A 24,926-nucleotide genomic window follows, 5' to 3' on the forward strand; every position below is an offset into this window, starting at 1 on the left:
TCCTGGATCCAAGGAGCCCCATTAGCACACAGTAATGATTTTAAAATATCAACTTACAGTGCACTAGGTGAAATTCAACACCGAGACTGATGTCTATCAATTTTAAAAGATGCTGCTTTTACAACTGGTATAACCCTCTGGTCTACATATCCCAAAATTGTACTTGTTGTACAATTCTTTACATATCACTGCACTGTATCCAATCCATACAACATAACTAGAAATCAAAATCCACTTAAGGTGAGCACTTTTATTCGCGCACTTGTTACATGCAGATTTCAGTCAAGTGAATCAAAACTAAAACAAAAATTCATGCACACTTTTTTTTTTTAAACATGAAAATCAACTTCAAATAGCCAGAAAAAAACAACTAGTTACATGAGTATGCAGCATGGAAATTACCATATATATTACATCCTAGCGATTATCATTGTGGTGGATGGGGGAGTGGGAAATCAGCACTACACATGGAAATTATTACAGTGGTGAGGAAACATTTTCCAGATGTGTACATTCCTGGTTTAACATTATACACTAGTGCAAATGTCATTGTAATACAGCACATCAAAGGTAATCAACAAAAACAATTTCACAGGAAACCTCAACCTTACTGAGTTTTGATAATATGCATTTTCTTTAAGTGATAGAGTGGGATGGGGAAGGGTACATAAAAGCAAACTTGTGTGTGATCAGTTATTCGTCGTCAGAGGAGTCTCGTTCGATGCTGTAAGCCATGAAGAAAGCGTCGGGACGGGTAGGGACGAGGGGATGACCTGGTCTCACAATCTCAAAGCCCAGGAAGCTGAAGGTACGCAGCAGAGATGCTGGAGCGAGAGAGAAGGTAGTGTGAGAAGACTCATAACAAAAAAAGAAAGTATAAAAAGAGGGGTTGACTGGACACACACAGGGACTTACCTCTGTCGTCTCGGTTCTTATGGAAGCAGATGAAGACATGGTCAACTTGCAGCTTCTCTTCCGCAAACTCCAGCAGGAGAGCGAAACTGGAGAAGGGAAGTAAATCAATGAGCTATTAAGGCAGTGCAATAGAAACAGTCCATCTAGCAAGAAACAACCATGTAAACTGGTTTAAAGACAAGACATCATCCAGCGATAAACAATTTAAAAAAGGTTTCCTGTTGTAAAGCAATATCCCAAGTATAACTTAATACAGTAAAATACACACACTAAAGGGTAAAAAAATACATTTTGAACAAAATAAGGTTTTAGACAACTGCAGAAAGAGTAGGGCATTCAAGTTGGACTAATGGGGATTGGTGATGTCATTGGCCTCCGCTTGCTTGAGGAACAATAGAGAAAAGAGTAAATGCCCACTATTTCATGAGGATACCTGGACCACATAGAGATGTTCCTTTTGTTAAAGGGTCACCCGTTTTGAACGTTATATTGTTTTTGTACATCTCATTGATGTCCTATAGATTCCCGGGGTCATTTCATGTGCATCTGAGTTACTGGCGTTCAAGCAGGCAGAAATCCGGCCAGTATGATGTAGTACTGTGATAAAGTCGCTCTCATTACACTGAAAGTTAATAGGAAACGACTTATAGATTTGCGAAAACGTCTATCATACATGACAGATTTCAATACTGGCCGATGTCGTAACTCGAGAGGATGCCTTTTCTCGAATGAGCCATTGATCATATTTTTTGCGATATTCCTACCTCGAGAAAACTGTAATTTAACAGAGGGTCTAGCAAATTTTCCTATATGTCTGCCTCTTTAGTCAAGGGTGCATTGCATGGGTACGGTTACCAATCGCGTTCACGTTGTCATGCTGCATCACAAAGTTGCTAAGCTAATCGTCACATACTCTCACTTTGAGAAGGGATTGTATGTCAAGAAACATGCCTATTTCCCGCGAAAGTACGTAATGTCTCGATTCCAAAGCTATACGACGTTACAGATAGTTATCTTACATCTCTGAAAATATTTGTAATGTTGTACTTCTTGTTGACAAAATTTGTGCCAATGTTGTTGTTTTTTAGATTGCGGGCAAGACTCCCATTCACTCCTTGAAGGAGAGCGCTCTTTGTCCCAGAATCGCCCAGAATGCACCACACGGCCCATTGACGTAGCATGGGCAAAGTTTCCCCATCTCCTCAAAAGTATATCTGTAGTTGTGAATGTTGGACTCCACTGAGGCACATCGATTTGCAGGTTGAACATGAATTGCCTAAACAAACAGCACTGACTAGCTACTTTACATGCTGATATTATCTTTGGGATTATTGTGTGTAGCTACATTTTCTAGCTAGCTACCTAGCCAGCCCATAAAGATAGCATTGCGGATTTTGTAGTCGACTTGAGCTGCAACAGATTCCCACAATTTACCACGTTGCTACCAACCTCATTATACCGCCAAAATGAAACTATTGTTCTCACATATTAGTATTAATTAACTAAAGTAATGTTGTTTTGGGTGGATTTTCCTTTAAGTAAATCAGGTGATAAATGAGCTGAAAAGGAGAATGTAGGAAACCAGAGGACAAAAGAGAGGTTGCATTTGCATTGGATCACTGACCTGTCTTTGCTGCCCTCAGGCAGAGCTCCAGGGGGGATCTCGATGTAGATGTTCCTCCCTTTCAGCGCCCCCCTCCAGACACAGTGCTTGCCCACTGAGCGACGGGGCTCAAAGAGCAGGAAACGCACTCTGCCGTTGATGGGTGGAGGCTCCTCAAGAACCAGCAACCGAGCATCCTGCAAGATTTCTTTTTTTTTTTAGAAATGAGCAGGTACGAAGAGAGGTTTGACACAGGTAGGCATCCTAATGCCAGAGGATGTGAAGGAGCGTGGACTCACAGAGTAGAATAGCTTAGCTGAAAGATTGCGATCCCGCTGGTCATTTCCTCGCCCACCTGGGATCTTCAGGGGTGGGCGAGGGGCATCAGGAACACCACAGAGGCCCCGGACAGGGGTTACTGCAACAGCGGGAACACCGCCTCTGACTGGAGGTGTTGGAGAACACAGAAGAACAGAGCCATTATTACTAAAGGAGTCATACAACTTTTACATTGAGCAATATATAGCACCATCAGAATATATTCATACCCCTTGACTTATTCCGCACTTGGCTGTGTGACAGCCTGAATTCAAAATGGATTAAATACATTTTTCCTCACCCATCTACACAATACCCTATAATGACGAAGTGAAATCATCTTTTTATAAATGTTTCCATATTTATTGACAATAAAATAAAGAAATATCGTATTCACACCCAAGTCTGGGGCTGGGCGATATGGCCAAAATATAATAATCACTGTGTTTAAAAGAAATTGGACAGTATAGCGGTATTCTAATAATGAAAGTTCTAAATTTACTTTATAAGTGGTGCGTGACCCTAGGGTGGCAACACATACATTCTAAGTGATTTCAATGGGTCTTTCTCCATTTTGATTGAATTGAACCGTATAAAACCATAAATAGTTTTGCATTTATCCATTTCTTTTGCTCATTTGAAAAAATTTCCACACTGCCATGTAGGGCTGCATGATTTGGGCAAACAATCTAGGCCTTATTCTTAACCAAATGTTGCAATTGCGATTTGGAGCAAAACATTTGGGTAACTGTTGGAATCATGGAAATATAATGATTATTCTAATTCTATAGTTAGAATATAATAGCGGGCACTTTGAATACAGTGTTTGACATGACAACGAAGAAAAATACCAGGGAGGAGATATTGTGACCGTGTAAGAACCAAAGTGTTGACTATGGGAATCTATAATCTTTGGCTACATTGAATGTTCTCTTAGCTGCTTCATGTAGCTAATAGAGGTCGACCGATTATGATTTTTCAACGCCGATACCGATTGGAGGACAAAAAAAGCCGATACCGATTAATAGGCCGATTAAAAAATATATATATCTCATACACACACATTTTTGTAATAATGACAATTGCAACAATACTGAATGAACACTTTTATTTTAACTTAATATAATACATAAATAAAATCAATTTAGTCTCAAATAACATGAGAACATATGTTAAAAACGAACCACCAGCTTTCATGGGTCTTCAATATTCCCAGTTAAGTTTTAGGTTGTAGTGCAGAAAGCAAAGCTTGTCTGCATGGTCCCCGGTCAGACTGCTCCTCCGCGAAACACAGACCTTATTTGAAGTAGATCAAGACATTCTCTATGGAAGACATGAACGGTAAAATAACGAAGGAACCCCTTTCAAGTTCAGCCGCAAGTTATTACAGGAATTATAACGCGTCGACTGTTTCTCTCTAAACCATATACCTTTGACAAATCCGGAAACTATCACCTCGAAAACAAAACGTTTATTCCGTTCCGTATTTTATCTAACGAGTGGCATCCATGAGTCTAAATATTCCTGTTACATTGCACAACCTTCAATGTTATGTCATAATTACCTAAAATTCTGGCAAATTAGTTCGCAAAGAGCCAGGCGGCCCAAACTGTTGCATATACCCTGACTCTGCGTGCAATAAACGCAAGAGAAATGACACAATTTCACCTGGTTAATATTGCCTGCTAACCTGGATTTCTTTTAGCTAAATATGCAGGTTTAAAAATATATACTTGTATATTGTTTTAAGAAAGGCATTGATGTGTATGGTTAAGTACACATTGGAGCAATGACAGTCATTGATTGATTGTTTTTTATAAGATAAGTTTAATGCTAGCTAGCAACTTACCTTGGCTTACTGCATTCGCGTAACAGGCAGTCTCCTCGTGGAGTGCAATGAGAGGCAGGTGGTTAGAGCGTTGGACTAGTTAACTGTAAGGTTGCAAGATTGAATCCCCCGAGCTGACAAGGTAAAAATCTGTCGTTCTGCCCCTGAACAAGGCAGTTAACCCACCGTTCCTAGGCCATCATTAAAAATAAGAATGTGTTCTTAACTGACTTGCCTAGTTAAATAAAGATTAAATAAAGGTGTAAAAAAAAAAAAATTGCCAAATCGGTGTCCAAAAATACAGATTTCCGATTGTTATGAAAAATTGAAATCAGCCCTAATTAAAATCGGCCATTCCGATTAATCGGCCGACCTCTAGTAGCTAACATACTCATGCTTCGCGTATTCCTCTTTGATTTAGAAGATACGGTTGCACATGCTGATTTAGGTCTACACCATCACTGGAATTATCAGGCTGTATAGATAGTTACGTTTGCACTGACGCAGTACATTTATTAGCTAGCTATTCAGCCGGCTAACTATCAATTAGCATTAGCAGCTAACAACTTAAGCTCAACTCGCTAAGAAACTAGCCGTTTGCAGATGTAACAAACACAAACTAATAGTGTAGTGTAATTATATAACACTAGAGGAGCGTTGGGTCAGTAACCAAAAGGTTGCTGGATCAAATCCCTGAGATGACAAGGTAAAAATCTGTTGTTCTGCCCCCGAGCAAGGCAGTTAACCCACTGTTCCCGGGCACCGATGACGTGGATGTCGATTAAGGAAGCCCACACACCTTTCTAAAGCCAGCAAAAAAAGAAACGTCCCTTTTTCAGGACCTGGTCTTCAAAGACAATTCGTAAAAATCCAAATAACTTCACAGATTTTCATTGTAAAGTGTTTAACTTCTTATGGCTGCAAGGGGCAGTATTGAGTAGCCAGTTAAATCGTGCCCATTTCAAACGGCCTCCTACTCAATTCTTGCTCGTACAATATGCATATTATTATTACTATTGGATAGAAAACTCTAGTTTCTAAAACCGTTTGAATTATTTCTCTGAGTGAAACAGAACTCATTTTGCAGCACATTTCCTGACCAGGAAGTGGAATGTCAGAAATCGATGCTCTGTTCAACTTCCTGCCTATACATGGGCATGATACGTAAGAGTCTACGTACACTTCATACACCTTCCCCTGGTTGTCAAGAGGCGGTGAGAGAAGAAATTGTGTTTATCTTGGTCTGAGGTGGAATTAAAGCTCTTTGTATGACGTGACCGTCCATTTCCTGTTTCTGGAGCGCGCGAAAGGGGACATGGATTTGCCTTCTGTTTAGCTGTCGTTATGGACGACTAACATCTCCGGTTTAGATTTTATTTGATACATGTGACCATATCATCGTAAAGTATGTTTTTTCAATATAGTTTTTTCGGGAGTTTTGCCGTGTTCCGTTCTCTGACTTTGTTGACGTTGGAGAGATCCGTGCCACTAGGCAAGTGCCCATGCTAAATCAAGAGGGAAATTCGCCGTTCCAGATCCAAACAACGACTGTTCTGGACAAAGGACACCTTGTCCAACATTCTGACGGAAGATCACCAAAAGTAAGAAACATTTTATGATGCTATTTCTAATATCTGTTGTGCATGTGAACTGGTCGTCGGCGCCCAAGTGTTTCTGGCTATTGTGGCTACGCTAATATAACGCTATATTGTGTTTTCGCTGTAAAACACTTGATGAAATATTGTCTGGAATCACAAGATGCCTGTCTTTCAATTGCTGTACACTATGTATTTTTCAGAAATGTTTTATGATGAGTATTTAGTTATTTGGCGTTGGTGTCTGTAATTTTTCTGTCTGCTTTCGGTGCAATTTCTGACTGTAGCTGCAATGTAAACTATGATTTATACCTGAAATATGCAAATTTTTCTAACAAAACATATGCTATACAATAAATATGTTATCAGACTGTCATCTGATGAAGTTGTTTCTTGGTTAGTGGCTATTTATATCTTTATTTGGTCGAATTTGTGATAGCTACTGATGGAGTAAAAAACTGATGGAGTAAGAAAAGTGGTGTCTTTTGCTAACGTGGTTAGCTAATAGATTTACATAGTGTCTTCCCTGTAAAACATTTTAAAAATCGGACATGTTGGCTTGATTCACAAGATGTGTACCTTTCATATGCTGTATTGGACTTGTTAATGTGTGAAAGTTAAATATTAAAAAAAAATATCTTTTGAATTTCGCGCCCTGCACTTGAGCTGGATGTTGTCATAAGTGTACCGGTGTCGGGCTGCACCCCAAACAGGTTAAACACTGTTTCCCATGCTTGTTCAATGAACCATAAACAATTAATTAACATGCACCTGTGGAACGTCGTTAAGACACTAACAGCTTAGACTGTAGGCAATTAAGGTCACAGTTATGAAAACTTAGGACACTAAAGAGGCCTTTCTACTGACTCTGAAAAACACCAAAAGAAAGATGCCCAGAATCCCTGCTCATCTGCGTGAATGTGCCTTAGGCATGCTGCAAGGAGGCATGAGGACTGCAGATGTGGTCAGGGCAATAAATTGCAATGTCCGTACTGTGAGACGCCTAAGACAGCGCTACAGGGAGACAGGACGGACAGCTGATCGTCCTCGCAGTGGCAGACCATGTCTAACAACATCTGCACAGGATCGGTACATCCCAACATCATACCTGTGGGACAGGTACAGGAGGGCAACAACAACTGCCTGAGTTACACCAGGAACAAACAATCCCTCCATCAGTGCTCAGACTGTCCGCAATAGGCTGAGAGAGGCTGGACTGAGGCCTTGTAGGCCTGTTGTAAGGCAGGTCCTCACCAGACATCACCGGCAACAACTTTGCCTATGGGCTCCTCACTGACGAGCTGCGGTTTTGTCTCACCAGGGGTGATGGTCGGATTTGCGTTTATAGTCGAAGGAATGAGCATTACACCGAGGCCTGTACTCTGGAGCGGGATCGATTTGGAGGTGGAGGGTCTGTCATGGTCTGGGGGCGGTGTGTCACAGCATCATCGAACTGAGCTTGTTGTCATTGCAGACAATCTCAACGCTGTGCGTTACAGGGAAGACATCCTCCTCCCTCATGTGGTACACTTCCTGCAGGCTCATCCTGACATGACCCTCCAGCATGACAATGCCATCAGCCATACTGCTCGTTCTGTGAGTGATTTCCTGCAAGACAGGAAAGTCAGTGTTCTGCCATGGCCAGCGAAGAGCCCGGATCTCAATCCCATTGAGCACATCTGGGACCTGTTGGATCGGAGGGTGAGGGCTAGAGCCATTCCCCACAGAAATGTTCGGGTTCTTGCAGGTGCCTTGGTGGAAGAGTAGGGTAACATCTCACATTAAGAACTGGCAGTCCATGAGAATCTGGTGCAGTCCATGAGGAGATGAACTGCAGTACTTAATGCAGCTGGTGGCCACACCAGATACTGACCGTTACTTTTGATTTTGATCCCCCTTTGTTTGTCTGTGGAGCTTGTTCAGTTTAGGTCTCAGCTGTTGAATCTTATGTTCATACAAATATTTACATGTTAAGTTTGCTGAAAATAAACGCAGTTGACAGTGAGAGGACATTTCTTTTTTTTGCTGAGTTTAGTTGGATTAAACGCGTAAGACACATTTCAGTTGAATGCATTCAGTTGTACAACTGACTAGGTATTCCCCCTTGAATTTATATTAAGAAGCAAAGTGAAAACAGCATTGTTGTACATACTTTGTAAATTCTTCAAGCTGTCAAGTTGGTTGTTGATCATTGTTAGACAGCCATTGCCATAGATTTTTAATATGATTTAAGTCAAAGCTGTAATGAGGCCACTCAGGAACATTCAATTATTATCTTAGTAAGCAACTCTAGTGTATATTTGGCCTTGTATTTTAGGTTATTGTCCTGCTGAAAGATGAATGTCTCCCAGTGTGCTGGAAAGCAGACAACCTGGTTTTCCTTTTGGATTTTCCCTGTGCTCTATTCAGTTTATTTTTATCCTAAAAAAAACTCCCTAGTCTTTGCCAATGACAAGCATACCCATAACATGATGCAGCCAAAATTCAGGACAAAGTTAATTTCTTTACTAAATTTGATGCAGTTTTTAGTGCCTTATTGCAAACCGGATGGATGTTATGAAAAAAAAAAAAATCTGTATAGGACACCCAGCTGTCATTTAGCTTAGTATTGTGGTGTAAGTACAATGTTGTTGATCCTCAGTTCTATCACAGCCATTAAACTCAGTGTTCTAAAGTCACTATTGGCCCCACGGTGAAATCCCTGAACAGTTTCCTCTCTCTCCAGCAACTGAGTTAGGAAGGACACCAGTATCTTAGTAGTGACTGGGTGTAATTAATAACTTCACCATGCTCAAAGGGATATTTAATGTCTTTGGGGGAAGGGGGGTGCTAAACTGACATATGGAATTGTCACGAGAATTTTCAATCCCAATGATAATAACTGACAATCAATAGCTCTGACCAATCCCCGAGATCTGTAAGACCATGGGTTTAATAAGAATTAGTCAAAGACTCAGCTTATGCAAAAAGATACAGTTTATTCACGAGAATGCTCTGAAGTCCATTATACAAAGACATCCATTTTTATAGCTGCGCACATACTTCCACACAAACAGTAGGTGAGTTTTATCCTTCTCCATAGTTCTCACCACTGTGTATCACTACCCAGCCGACAGTTCCATTCCCCGAGATTAGGGAAACCTTGAGAAGTTCTCCCTATGCTATCATAAGTTTCTCAGAGGCCTAGCCAAGTCAGTTCAAACACAGTTTAATTGTTCTGTTTTTTTCTTCGGCACACACATACAAGTTCAAATCCTAAGCTACGCCTTGCTCAGACAGTCTGTTTTTCCACTATACAGATACATTGTTTAATCTAATTCTGACTAAAACTACACACATCAGATTATAATTTTATGATTCTAATCAATTTCATACAATTATATGGTTTCAGAATGGAATTATTGAATCATTATCTTTCAACATATAAATTATTTTATCAGGAATTGTTTAAAAAATGGTCATACAATGGATCATTTAGGTATTTGATTTTAGGACCCCTTTAGGTATCAGATAAATATTTTATTTTTTTATTGATAAAATATTGATATTGGCATTTACTACTAAAGCCCATAGAAACACATTGAATAACACATTCATAAAATGGCAAAGAGGGTCAAAAACAAAATCAACCGGAGTGTCAATCAACTCTGGGGGGTTAAGCACATTACTCCTGAATTTATTTAGGCTTAACATAACAAAATTAGTTACTTACTTATATACTCAAGACATTTCAGATTTTCATTTTACACTGAAAATATAAAAAAACGCAACAATTTCAAAGATTTCACTAAGTTCATATAAAGAAAATCAGTCAATTCATTAGGCCCTAATCTATGGCTTTCACATGACTGGGAATACAGATACGCATCTGTTGGTCACAGACACCTTAAAAAAAGGGGTGTGGATCAGAAAACCAGTCAGCATCTTGTGTGACTACCATTTGCCTCATGCAGCTTGACATCTCCTTCAGAGTTGAACAGGCTGTTGATCGTGGAATGTTGTCCCACTCCTCTTCAATGGTTGTGTGAAGTTGCTGAATATTGGCGGGTAATGGAACACGCTGTCGTACACGTCGATCCAAAGCATCCCAAACATGCTCAATGGGTGACATGTCTGGTGAGTATAAAGGCTATGGAATAACAGGGACATTTTCAACTTCCAGGAATTGTTTACAGATCCTTGCGACATGGGGGCTGTGCATTATGCTGAAACATGAGGTGATGGCGGAGGAATGGCAAGACAATGGGGCTCAGGATCTCGTCATGTTATCTCTTCATTCAAATTACCATCAATAAAATGCAATTGTATTCATGTCCGTGGTTATGCCAGCCCATACCAAAACCCCACCGCCACCATGGTGCACTCTTTTCACAATGTTGACATCAGCAAACCACTAGCCCACATGACACCATCTGCTCAGTAGTTGAAACCGGGATCCACCGGTGAAGAGCACACTTCTCCAGCGTGCCAATGGCCATTGAAGGTGAGCATTTTCCCTCTAAAGTCGGTTTACGACACAGAACTGCAGTGAAGTCAACACCCTGTTGAGGACGACGAGCATGCAGGTGAGCTTCCCTGAGACGGTTTCTGACAGTTTGTGCAGAAATTCTTCAGTTGTGCAAACCCACAGTTTCATCAGCTGCCCGTGTGTCTGGTCCAAGAAGATCCTGTAGGTGAAGAAGCCAGACGTGGCGGTCCTGGGCTGGCCTGGTTGCACGTGGTCTGCGGTTGTGAGGCCGGTTGGACGTACTGCCAAATTCTCTAAAATGACATTGAGGCGGCTTATGGTAGAGAAATTAACATTCAATTATCTGGCAACAGCTCTGGTGGACATTCCTGCACTCAGCATGGTAATTGCACGCTCCCTCAACTTGACATCTGTGGCATTGTGTTCTGTGACAAAACTGCACATTTTAGAGCTGCCTTTTGTCTCCAGCACAAGGTGCACCTGTGTTATGATCATGATGTTTAATCAGCTTCTTGATATGCCACACCTGTCAGGTGGATAGAAGATTATCTTTGCAAAAGAGAAATGCTCACTAAAAGGGATGTAAACAAAATAGTGCACAAATTGAGAGAAATAAGCTTTTTGTGCTTATGGAACTCTTCTTTACATGATGCATTTATATTTTTCTTCAGTATACATTTCTAAAAAGATAATTCCACTGACATTATGGGGTGTTGTGTGTAGGCCAGTGACAACATTATTTAATCAATTCAAAATTCAGTGTGGAACAACATTTGGAAAAAGTAAAGGGGTGTGAATACTTTCAGAAGGCACTGTACCACATCACTTCTTACTATTAATACATGCATTGTTATAGAAACATTTCAAAGCATGCTCATCCGTATGTGGTTTTTGGGGTAAATATAGCAAATAAATTATAGCTAGTAAAAAAAGAATATACCTGCCACAGTGGCTAGTGGACCAAAATGTTAGTTTCAGTCCCTGGTGATGATTCAATAAACAACATAACTGCCTTCACTCAGCTTGGTTGTCAGAGATGGCTGCCATGGTGACTGATTCCCTGTTGACATATCACTGATTAAGCAGCGTGAACTGTCACAGTGGGAGTAGCCTATGGGGGAAGAGACAAGTGCCACTGTCGGCATCATTTCGGGAAACAACGTTAATGGAAAAATACTGAGAACAATTTCAGCTACCCGGGCTAAAAATGAGGGTGGCAAAAAACAGGTGGAGTTCATAACCTAATTCAAGTCTGCACTAGCGACAAAAAGTCCAACCTCTTACATCACTGAGACATGTGCCAGATTACCGACTGCACTGATCAGCCATTTTGCCTAAGCCACAACAGTGTGATCTTGTCCATAATAAGCTTTTCTGTTGGAGTTGCGCTAGCAGAGCTGAGAGTAGGTCTATTCTCCGAGCCCCAAACGGGAACAAAACCCATAACCCATTAGCGGTGGTGTTACTGTTCACAGACTCATACGCAAACACCACTCCAGTGTTATATGTGGAGCAGACATGTGAAATCAAAGTAAAAACCATTGTCAACCTTGGAGCTCAAAATCAGAGTAACAGTGATATTAAGTATGAGAGACGTCATAGGCTCATCACTCATTTCTACGGTATATTGACTGGAATCACTTGTGGTTCTAGTGAACGAGGATCCTTTGGAAACAACCTGACCAGATAATTGCAAATAATACCCAACTTGCATCCTTATGTAAAATCCCTGGCCATTCACATTACACCTGTAAATTGTTCCCACAGATTCAACTGCACTGCTATTCTACACCATTCACAATATTCCTCAAAATCCCCAGACACAAACCATTCATGAAGCGCCTTAACTTGACAGCTGGCTTAGTCAGGTGGGAGATGAGTCCACCACTTGCGTAACAGCCTTTACCAGTTGAATGAATCTGATGTGGAAAAATACTGCCTGGCAGAAATTAGACTACATATTTGGCCAAAGGGGAATGATTTTGGGGCAGTTATGGACACCTTGCAGCCTGTACTCAAAGCACTTAAATGGTGGTGCTGGGGACTTAGTTTCAAGAGCCCTCTTCCTCTAGTAACAGACAGCTGCTCAATGCCCCACCCATGCAAAAAACCATAACAGCATTTCACACCCATTGGGCACAGACTTGATCAAAACGTGCAAATAGTGCTGTGTCCATTCTGATAGAATACTATAACCATACTACACAAGTCAACAGTAGTTGTACTTAGTGAGACTCAGACTGTCGAGGCTAATCATGACGATGTGCAACTATTGAGAATAATCAATGGAAAATACTCCATGGTGAGCCTACTTGTGTTAGGGCAAGGTCTTTAGTGCTGTCTAGGCTTTATTGGTCTATACTAGTTTTAATTACCACAGATGAGAAGGGATGTACATTCTGATAGGGTTAGTGTACACTGCTGTTCCTTAGCTGGGTTGTTTTTAGTTAAATAACCTACTTTTAGACTGCACATCCTGTACTTTGGTTTTTAGGCACAAGTACTGACTGGGAACTGAGCCAATAGGTAAGTTAATTAGTTGTCACTCATGTTACCTAGCTAACCTAGGTCGAAAGTATATTGTCGACCTAGTCAAGTCGTCAAGGGTTTTTATTGGCCAAACATATGTGAGTGCACAGATATGATAATGATACCTGCAGGTGAGATGCTACAAGTGTTGAAGCGTTGCAAGCTACATATTTGCCGCAATGGCTAGTAGTAGCTAACTAACGTTGGCTAACTGGCTGTGTGACTATTGCTTAAAACGTACTGTCACTACGTTTCTAGCTACCAACGTCGACAAACGTCTTCCAGAACATTCGACGAAATAAGGTGTTACTCCAATTATCCCAACATTATTGTGAAAACATGTTGCCGTGGCTAACGTTAGTTGGATTATTAATGCATCGCAAATTATGCAATTGGCGTTAAACAGTGCATTGACAAAGCCAAAGGTAACTAGTTATAGAACGAGCTGTCTAGTTAGCATTAGCTGGTAACCTAACTAGCTACCTAACGTTAACGCGTTAGCCAACGTCAGCATAATGCTAAATGACAATTTGTTCGAAATAAACCGCAACCAACTTTAATAAATTATACAGACTTCGATTAGAGTTAAATATAGTCAACTTTGAGATAAAAAGGCAGTTCAGCACAATATTGTTCCACTGACTTACATAATATCAACTGTAAAAACAGTAAACAAGTTGTGCTATGAGTAACGTTACGTTTCAGTTAGCTAGGCCTCTGTGGCTACTGACTCAATGAGTAATCATAGTCCTTCTGACAATTACTACACTATCTCAACTTACCTTTCACTCTCGGGGTTATTACCGGGCAGTTCGTTAACTGGCATTGTGGATGTGGTTTTCTCTTTTTCTCTGACAAAACAGTGGCTATTTAATATCGTCTGAAGGTTGGATTTAACCATAAGGCCAACAGCGTCCAAGACTGCAGATCCCTTTTGCTTCTCTCCTCACCAAATAATTTTTCTCGTAGGCTCAGGCTGCCAGAGCATAAAGGGAGGGCTGCTCGAGTCAGCAGTCACAAAGAAAAGGGAGTGTCCTAAAACCATGACGTTTGATGAATTCAACTTTGGAATTAAACCATAGAATTGGGAATTACAATAATTTAATAGGATCTCTATTGTCGTGACTTTACTTTCATTAATCTGATGAGTTATTTATCTAATCAACTAGGTTTCATTATTACCCGATTAAATTAATCATGTAACAATTAACTCATTAGGATTTGGGGGACCACAAGAGCGGTTCTTTAAGGATCGTACCGTTTAAAAAAAATGTTATCCCAAAATGACATACCCAAATCTAACTGCCTGTATCTCAGGATCTGAGGCAAGGATATGCATATTCTTGATACCATTTGAAAGGAAACAATTTGAAGTTTGTGGAAATGTGAAATGAATGTAGGAGAAAATAATACATTAGACCTGGTAAAAAGATAATACAAACAAAAAAAACATTTGAAATGCAAGAGAAAGGCCATACTTTCAGATAGGAGTCTAGGTGTAATTTAGATTTTGGCCAACAGATGGCAGCAGTGTGTGTGCAAAGTTTCAGACTGATCCAGTGAATAATTACATTACTGCACAATATTTTGTATTAAGTCTGCCAGGAGTTTGCCCAAATGTGCCGAATTGGTCAATGTATACATTTAAGTACATAACTATTGAGAACATACAAAAATGCTATGGTAATAAAAAATGTACATTTACAGAAATGTCATACATGATGGATCATTAGCTTATACACTAACTTTCACAAATCTAGTTGGCCAGAGCGGGGTGGGTGTGGAGCCAGAGACAGCAGTGGGGTCAAACTGTAGATCCCAGTTCCTACATTTGAATTAAACATTGATTGTATCAAATAAAACTGTTACATTTTATCTCTGAGACCTTCAGGATGACAAATCAGAGCAAGATTACTGAATGTAAGTACATCATTTACCTTCAGAGATGAATGTATCAAACCAGTTGCCGTGATAAGTTTTTGTTGTTGTTGAGCACTCTCCTCAAACAATAGCATGGTATTTCACTGTAATAGCTACTGTTAATTGGACACTGCAGTTAGATTAACAATAATTTATGCTTTCTGGCCATATAAGACATGTCCATGTCCCGGAAAGTTGGCTGTTGTATACAACGTCATTCTAGTCACATTAGCACACGTTAGCAACAACCGTCTCGGTTTAGGGACATCCACCCCGTAGAGGCTTTAAAGAGTTACCATCTCCCCGAATTAAAAACTAAAACAAACTTACCTATCACATCCATAAACAGTCAACTTTTCAGATTGATGATTTGATACGAGGTTATGATGAGTCGTAACCTCATGCATCTGCAAAAACCTGAGCCTTACTTATGATTCAGTACTACACAATTTGGTTTAATTATTTATTTACTAGCTAATTAAATGGTAACACAGGATAGACATACACACTTAATACATTAGAAACAGGTCCCTAGCGGACTGACAACATGGCTGCTTGTACAAAAGAGATAGAGGTGGGCAGAGAGACAGAGACATAATACTTTGGTACATTTAGAAACTACTCTCACAGTAATAATATACTTTGCACACGAACCACCGCCCGCTTGGAGTAAGAAATCATGAATGTATTTACGTGTAAATGCCTAGGTTCTTTGTGTATTTCTGTCGGAATCAGGCCTTCTTGGAAAGAGTGTTGGGCCTTTTTGCGGCACGCTTGTAAGGCTCTGATTGTCCGAAAGAGGTCCACACCCGTCTTCTACTGTTGTTCTCCTCTGCAGTCATCCGGTATCCGGTGACTTGTGTTTATTTTACTTCCATTCGCTCTGAAAAATGCTTCTTTGAAGATTTGGATAGGCAGCGGTGTAGATGGTTCCCAGTGGGGTGATAAGAGTAGCGTACTACGGTGGATTGAGCCAAGTAGTAGAATGGTTCCACTTCAGTTTGCTTTTCTAGATACTTTTATTAGGACAGCTAATCAGCCATACCAGTGATTGTCCGGGAGGTGACTTTATCATCTCTACCTTGTGTTGAGATTGAGTTCAAACCACTTTAAAACGTGAGCTGCAGCTTGAAGTCTTTCTAGTCTGCTATGTTAATTCTTAACCCATAATTTTATATAGTTTGTTCAAAAAGGGGCAGCTCCATCAGGCTGACACTTTCGGTCCTCACTCAAGGGCGCAGTGACTACTTACTTGTACAAAGTTATAGAAACTATAAGGGCACAAGGCGAGACCCAAATGCAGACACAGGAGGCAGATGGTTGAGCAATATTTATTATAACAAAAGGGGTAGGCAAAAGGAAGGTCGGGGACAGGCGAGAGTTCATAAACCAGGTCAGAGACCAAACAGTACCAGGCAAGCTCGAGGTCAGAACAGGCAGAGGTTCAGTGATCAGGTCCAAGACCAAACAGTACAAGGGGATAGGCAGGCTCAAGGTCAGAACAGGCTGAGTGGTCAGGCAGGCAGATACAGCATCAGGACAGGCAAGGGTCAAAACCAGGAGGGCTAGGAAAAACCACTGGTTGACTTGGTAAAACAAGATGAACTAGCACTGAGAGACAGGAAACACAGGGATAAATACACCGGGGACTAATGGGGAAAACAGGTGACACCTGGAGGTGGGTGGAGACAATCACAAAGACAGGTGAAACAGATCAGGGTGTGACAAACAATTTCCTCTTATAGTTTCTAAAATCATGTCCCTCTCAATGAAAACACTCATCAACGAGCATTTTATAGCAAAGTCCATCCTCCTGGATGTTCATGACAAACAGAAGTATGGAATGGGTCACAAGGTTACTAATAATTCACAGCAAACAGTATCTGCTGTAAATACTGTCCTCATTGTGTAGAGACCATTGTGTGTAGATTGATTCAGCCCTCCCCCCCACCCCCAAAAGATCAATTTTAGAATAACAACATGTGGAAAAAGTGAAGGGGTATGAATACTTTCCGAATGGACTTTAAATCTCTCCAGTGCTATATTTGTATTTTTTTCCAAAAGCTCTCAGCTGTGCCTGCCTGTCAGGGACGAACGCATCTAAAGCAGGGCAGGCTATAAGACACGTACCAGTGAATTGAAATCAATATCCACAAACTTCTCCCTCCATAGGAGAAAAAGGTCAACACAGGTAAGTCTCATTCTGTCATTTATGAGTTCTTATAGGTTTGCATTAGAATGTAGTTTGAGAATAATTTGACAAGGACTGTTATTTGACTGATGTCTATTTTAAGAAATGTTTTATTGGTCTATGCTTTATTGCGACTGATCGTGTCCTCGACATCAGCATTAACATGGTGCTTTCAGAAAGTATTCACACCCCTAGACTTTTTCCACATTTAGTTGTGTTACAGCCTTAATGTAAAATGTATTAAATTGAGAATTTGTGTCACTGGTATACACACACAATACCCCGTAATGTCAAAGTGGAATTATGGAAAGCTGAAATTAGTAAGAGTATTCAACCCCTTTGTAATGGCAAGCCTAAATAAGTTCAGAAGTAGAAATTTGCTTAACAAGTCACATACGTTGCATGGACTGACATTGTGTGCAATAATACTGTTTAACATGATCTCTGTACCTAACACATACAGATAATAGTAAGGTCCCTCAGTCGAGCATTGAATTTCAAACACCACAATGACCAGGGAAGTTTTCCAATGCTTTGCAACGGTTACCTATTGGTAGATAGGTAACAATTTCAAAAAGCAGATATTGAATATCCCTTTGAGCATAGTGAAGTTATTAGTTACACTTTGAATGGTGTATCAATACACCCAGTCAATACAAAACACAGGAGGTTGGTGGCAGCTTAATTGGGGAGGACGGGCTCATGGTAATGGCTGGAGCAGGGGCTTAGTGGAATGGAACCATTCCATTTGCTCCGTTCCAGTCATTATGAGCAGTCCTCCCCTCAGCGTCCTTCCTAACTCAGTTGCCGGAGAGGAAGGAAACTGCTCAAGGATTTCACCATGATGCCACTGGGGACTTTAAACCAGTTAAATGGCTGTGATAGGAGAAAACTGAGGATGGCTCAACAACATTGTAGTCACTCTACAATACTAACCCAATTGACAGAGTGAAAAGGAAGCCTATACAGAATAAAAATATTCCAAACATGCATCTTGTTTGCAATAAGGCACTACACTAAAAGAAGCAAAGAAGTGAAGAAGAAATTAACTTTTTGTCCTGAATACAAATTGTTATGTTTGGGGCAAATCCAACAGCACATCAGTGAGTACCACTCTTCATATTTTCAAGCATGGTGGTGGCAGCATCATGTTTTGGGTATGCTTGTCATTGGCAAGGACTAGGGAGTTTTTTAGGATAAAAAAAAACAGAATAAAGCTAAACACAGGCAAAATCTTAGAAGAAGAAGAAAAAAAAAAAAAAAAGGTTCCGTCTGCTTTCCAACAGACAATGGGAGACAAATTCACCTTTCAGCAGGACAATAACCTAAAACAAAAGGCCAAATATACACTGGAGTTGCTTACAGTACCAAGATGACATTGAATATTCTGGAGTGGCCTAATTACAGTTTTGACTTAAATCGGCTTGAAAATCTATGGCAAGATTAGTAAATGGCTGTCCAGCCATGGTCAACAACCAACTTGACAGAGTTTGAAGAATTTAAAAAAAGATCATGTACAAATATTGTGCAAAGCTTTAAGAGACCTACCCAGAAAGACACTCAGCTGTAATTGCTGCCAATTACCGCTGTATTGGCTCAGGGGTGTGAATACTTAAGTAAACGAGATATTTCTGTATTTAATTTCCACTAAATTTGCAAACATTTCTAAAAACATGTTTTTACTTTGTCATTATGGGGTATTGTGTGTAGATGGGTGAGGAAAAACTATTTAATCCATTTTGAATTCAGGCTGTAACAACAAAATGTGGAGTATGTCAAGGGGTATGAATACTTTCGGGAAGGCACCATAACCCCAATCCTTGTTTGTGCTCAGTCCTCATTGCCCATGTGATTTTAGAGCAAATGTTCAGTTGAGTTAAAACACTCTGAAAGTAAAAGATTTAATCTATACCGTCACTGTGATGTTTAATAAGTTTACCTTTCAAATATCTTGCATTAACAAAACCCCAATATTACCTGAATTTACAGGACACAACAGATCCAGAACATCATCATTGGAGTGTCTTAGCAGTAATAAAATCCTTATTCATTACATTTCCATTTCTACATTCAGTAATAGTATATTTTGTCCCGTGTTGACCTACTACTGTCTACTTCTAGTGTCATATGAAGGTATTTTGTCCATCCAAAGTTTGAAGGAGGTTGAGAACCCATGGAAAGGCATTACTCTAAACCGTTGCATAGTGTTGGCCATCATCATTGTGCTTGTGAGCTCAGGGGTGAATGAAGTACATGGTGAGTGTTGAAACATATGATATTAAAAATATAATCAATGCACACAGACTAGCTCATGCATTATCTCTTGTGGTTTAGATGCTCTGGAAATATTTCTAGAGAATGATCTTACTCAGATGTTACTTGGAGGCACAGATCCACAGCCAGATGGCACAGCTCAGGTACAGGGACTTATAGCTTACACCGAGTATACCAAACATTAGGATCACATTCCTAATATTGAGTTGCAACATGACATCAATAAGGGATCATCGCTTTGCCATGGATTCACCTGGTCAGTCTCATGGAAAGAGCATTAGGTGCTCCTAATGTTTTGTACACTCAGTGTATTTTCTGTGTCCTTCTCATTTGTTATTCAGTGTGTTAGTTATAAGTGCTCTGCTTTGGAACCTTATGTTGTGTGCCTGGTGTTTCCTCTTCTCGCCCTCCAGCCTGCAGCCTCTCTGTGGGACAGCTTGCTGAGTTGGGGATCAGACCATGGAACAAAAGGAAAACCAGAGAGAAGAGGGGGAGTCTTGAGGATCAGAAAGAGAGATGTGTCTGACAAAGGGCTGTGAAGGAATGATAGAAAGAGAGCATTATGGAGAATGGTAGAGGCATACAACAAATAGGCTGACATTTTCAGAAAGAATAATCAAATAATGTCAGTTTGCCAGGGTGTTTATTCTATCAAAGTATATACAGTGGGGAGAACAAGTATTTGATACACTGCCGATTTTCCTACTTACAAAGCATGTAGAGGTCTGTAATTTTTTATCATAGGTACACTTCAACTGTGAGAGACGGAATCTAAAACAAAAATCCAGAAAATCACATTGTATGATTTTTAAGTAATTAATTTGCATTTTATTGCATGACATAAGTATTTGATCACCTACCAACCAGTAAGAATTCCAGCTCTCACAAACCTGTTAGTTTTTCTTTAAGAAGCCCTCCTGTTCTCCACTCATTACCTGTATTAACGGCACCTGTTTGAACTCGTTACCTGTATAAAAGACACCTGTCCACACACTCAATCAAACAGACTCCAACCTCTCCACAATGGCCAAGACCAGAGAGCTGTGTAAGGACATCAGGGCTAAATTGTAGACCTCTACAAGGCTGAGATGGGCTACAGGACAATAGGCAAGCAGCTTGGTGAGAAGGCAACAACTGTTGGCGCAATTATTAGAAAATGGAAGAAGTTCAAGATGATAGTCAATCACCCTCGGTCTGGGGCTCCATGCAAGATCTCACCTCGTGGGGCATCAATGATCATGAGGAAGGTGAGGGATCAGCCCAGAACTACACGGCAGGACCTGGTCAATGACCTGAAGAGAGCTGGGACCACAGTCTCAAAGAAAACCATTAGTAACACACTACGCCGTCATGGATTAAAATCCTGCAGCGCACGCAAGGTCCCCCTGCTCAAGCCAGCGCATGTCCAGGCCCGTCTGAAGTTTGCCAATGACCATCTGGATGATCCAGAGGAGGAATGGGAGGTCATGTGGTCTGATGAGACAAAAATAGAGCTTTTTGGTCTAAACTCCACTCGCCGTGTTTGGAGGAAGAAGAAGGATGAGTACAACCCCAAGAACACCATCCCCAACCGTGAAGCATGGAGGTGGAAACATCATTCTTTGGGGATGCCTTTCTGCAAAGGCGACAAGACGACTGCACCGTATTGAGGGGAGGATGGATGGGGCCATGTATCGCGAGATCTTGACCAACAACCTCCTTCCCTCAGTAAGAGCATTGAAGATGGGTCGTGGCTGGGTCTTCCAGCATGACAACGACCCGAAACACACAGCCAGGGCAACTAAGGAGTGGCTCCGTAAGAAGCATCTCAAGGTCCTGGAGTGGCCTAGCCAGTCTCCAGACCTGAACCCAATAGAAAATCTTTGGAGGGAGCTGAAAGTCCGTATTGCCCAGCGACAGCCCCGAAACCTGAAGGATCTGGAGAAGGTCTGTATGGAGGAGTGGGCCAAAATCCCTGCTGCAGTGTGTGCAAACCTGGTCAAGAACTACAGGAAACGTATGATCTCTGTAATTGCAAACAAAGGTTTCTGTACCAAATTAAGTTCTGCTTTTCTGATGTATCAAATAATTATGTCATGCAATAAAATGCAAATTAATTACTTAAAAATCATACAATGTGATTTTCTGGATTTTTGTTTTAGATTCCGTCTCTCACAGTTGAAGTGTACCTATGATAAAAATTACAGACCTCTACATGCTTTGTAAGTAGGAAAACCTGCAAAATCGGCAGTGTATCAAATACTTGTTCTCCCCACTGTATATTCTGGTTTACTACTGTAGAAAGAACCAATTTACAGAACAATTACCAAACATCAAATACAATTTTACTTGTCGCATGCACCAAATATAACAGGGGTAGACTTAACAGCAAAATGCTTACTTACGGGCTCTTTCCCAACAATGCAGAGTCAAAAAGTAAGTCACACATACTTCACAATGATTTTAAATTAGACCCATACACAGTCTTATCTGATCATGCATAATCTGTCTGCATAAATGTTTTTCATATTTAGAGGGTATACAAAAATCAATACAAATGAATAACATTTGCTGGTTCCCATCTCATATTCAAATAAATATTATTTTTGCCTTTAATATGCCTTTTCATTGGATGCAAATTGATAATTATCAAATGGTATTTGAAAGATCCAATATATGCATTGTGCCATTGAGTTTGAAATTGACGAGTAACAAAGTGTATTAAAATGTAAAATCAGCTAATATTTGGCAGAACATGATTGAGCACAAATGGAGAATTAGATGTGGTGATGTATTTACATTAAACAAAATTGACTTATGAGTAATGGTCCACCCATTCAGTTGGCCTGGCCCTAGCCATTATTACGGTCATTGGACCACATGGAGGAAACAGTGGCAACCACACTCCTTGGCCACCATGTTGGGTTTGATGGAGATCTTGGTTCCACCCTGATCCAACTCCACCACCTTGAGGTCCTCATTGTCTATAGGCACACAAAGGTGAGCGCTCCAGGGCCCCTCTGGACCTGGCTGTTCAGAAGGAGGACCTGGTTGTTACCGTTGGTCAGGGGAAAGCGGCAGACTCCCTGGTAGTTGTAGATGAGCCAGCCGGAATTTCTCCAGGGACACGGTGAGGCTGTGCAGCCGACACAGGTGTCCCTTCCCTGGGACCTCCTGGCCTGCTGCTCCCTCTCCACACCTATGGGTGTGAAAGAAAAAAATACTTTAAATGACATGGTAATGCACAGAGATGTATCATGAATTTACATTGAAGCCCGCTCACCTGCTGGTGGTTCCTCACCTTCTTTGGGAAGAACATAGTTCCCGGAGCCTCCACAGCTCGTCCATCCCTGCCCACCTCCTCCGTCCTCATCTGGATCACAACCTCCTCCAGCCTCTGCCTGAGCACCTCCAGCAGGGCAGGCCGCAGGGCCAGCTCCCTGTGATGCCCCTGGAACAGAGCCCAGTGTGGGAAAGGAGAACAGCGTGAGAGCTGAGGAGTTGAGCAGCCCGGCCAGGACGGTCTCACTGGACGACACCCCAAGGGACAGGGTGGGGAGATAATGCAAGGTATACAGCGGGACCGGAGCAGCCCGTGGTTGTGACTGCATCTGTGGTGGCTGGACAGCACTGAGGAACTCCTGCAGCTCACACAGAAAAGCATAGGTCCTGGAGGAAGCAGGGGAGGGGCTTTGGCTTGTCACTGGGAGAAGGACAATTACACAAATTTAAGAATCAATTACTTAAAATAAGAAATATATATATAAAAAAAAAAAAGCCAAAGCCAACTGCCCTTTCATTAAATCCTTCAGCCATTGAGAAAAGCACCAGGGGAATGACACTGACATCACTTCTTGCTCCTTCACCAATCATGATACCTTGTAGTTCAGACAACTTTAGCCCTGAGAAGAGTAAATAAGCTTTATAATATGCTTTCCTTCCATCAGCATGTAACTTGGAACACGATAAGCTGTACAAGATGAAGTGTTCTTCTTACCTGTATCTGGTGTTTTTGTGTCAACATTGATTCGCCATTTCAGGTGACTTTTGCCCTCTGATAGCTTTCCTGTTAGGATGAGGAACTGTGTTCTCTTAAAATACATACTGTCTGAAATGGGGAAAGGTGGTCAGTCCGATACCAACAGCATTACACCAGTCTTTAAATGGTCTATGGTAAGACAAGAGACTTCTAAAATGTAAAAGACAAGAAGTTCAGTAATGTTGTAAATGAGTAGGTAATGAGTTCTAACCTGTAAGGCTGTAGATTGACTGGTGAAAGTGATGGCGCTTAAGGCTGCTGTTCTAAGGTTTCTAAAGGCAAGGAGCAGTATGAACTTGATCTTGGAGGGAAGGCGGAGAGTAGACAAGACATAACATCCCATTTCATTCAGAATCAGATCCATATCTGGTTGGGTGCCAAACATGTATCCCATGTTTCTCTTTGTTGGCTTCTTCAGCTAGATTTGAGCACCATCGGTGTGAGCAAACTCCAAAACCAAGTCAAATCCCCTCAGCTCGCTTTCCTGGACCTAAACTTCAAATTACTGAAAGCATATTCTCAACTACCTCTACATGAGCTGGTGTACTTCCAAAATATGGCTGTCCAGTGTGGGGACACTCATCAGTATCAGGCAGAATGCGCACCACAGCCTCATGGCAGCCCGTCATGTCTGGATCAAACACTTGGTTTAGCAAGGGAGAAGGGTTTTGTGTAGTACACGTCCTCAATACCATGTGATGTGTCCATTGAAAGATGGGGGAAACATTGTTTCCTCAACATGTTGAGGAACAGTATGCTAGAGTAAATGTTCTGTCAGACACCTGGATAGGTGCAGTGAAATGGGTTGTTTTACAGGGTCAGCCATAGTAGTACGGCCCCCCTGGGGCAAATTAGGGTTAAGTGCCTTGCTCAACTGCAAACAGACAGATTTTTCCCCTTGTCGGCGCAGGTATTCAAAGAAGCAATCTTTCGGTTACTGGCCCAACACTAACCGCTAGGCTACCTGCCACCCAATTCTGTGAATACTATGGTGGGCTGAGAAAGCTATGGAAAGGAAGCAAGACTACAGAGCGTTGTGTGTGTTGCAGATTGACACCTGCCCTCCCTGTGGGTGAGGATAGACTGGGGACTGAAACACCTAAGATAAGGACGCTTGGAGACAGAAAAACATGAATGTAATCACATTTCTAAAGGCCTTTCATTGACAACTGGCCGACTCTAAACACTATCCTATCGTTTCAATCTCCTGCCTTTTCTTAGTTTTTCTACACAATGTTTTTTCTAGCAATGCACAAACAGATATTGG

General features: G+C 41.1%; 1 long non-coding RNA gene and 2 pseudogenes across 1 annotated transcript; 1 reads left to right on the forward strand and 2 right to left on the reverse strand.

Annotated features, from left to right (window-relative positions):
- Positions 1-230: 230 nt before the first annotated feature.
- On the reverse strand, positions 231-14,261 carry LOC120052440 (annotated as a pseudogene).
- A 5,099-nt stretch (positions 14,262-19,360) lies between these two features.
- LOC120051795 lies at positions 19,361-20,338 on the forward strand. Its single transcript, XR_005477323.1, has 3 exons — positions 19,361-19,623; positions 19,702-19,784; positions 20,055-20,338. It is a non-coding gene; the product is annotated as an uncharacterized LOC120051795 (long non-coding RNA).
- Positions 20,339-22,203: 1,865 nt separating this feature from the next.
- Positions 22,204-23,348, reverse strand: LOC120052044 (annotated as a pseudogene).
- Between the last annotated feature and the right edge of the window lie 1,578 nt (positions 23,349-24,926).

This window comes from Salvelinus namaycush, chromosome 8, assembly GCF_016432855.1.
Source record: "Salvelinus namaycush isolate Seneca chromosome 8, SaNama_1.0, whole genome shotgun sequence".
In the NCBI taxonomy this organism is placed as follows: Eukaryota; Metazoa; Chordata; class Actinopteri; order Salmoniformes; family Salmonidae; genus Salvelinus; species Salvelinus namaycush.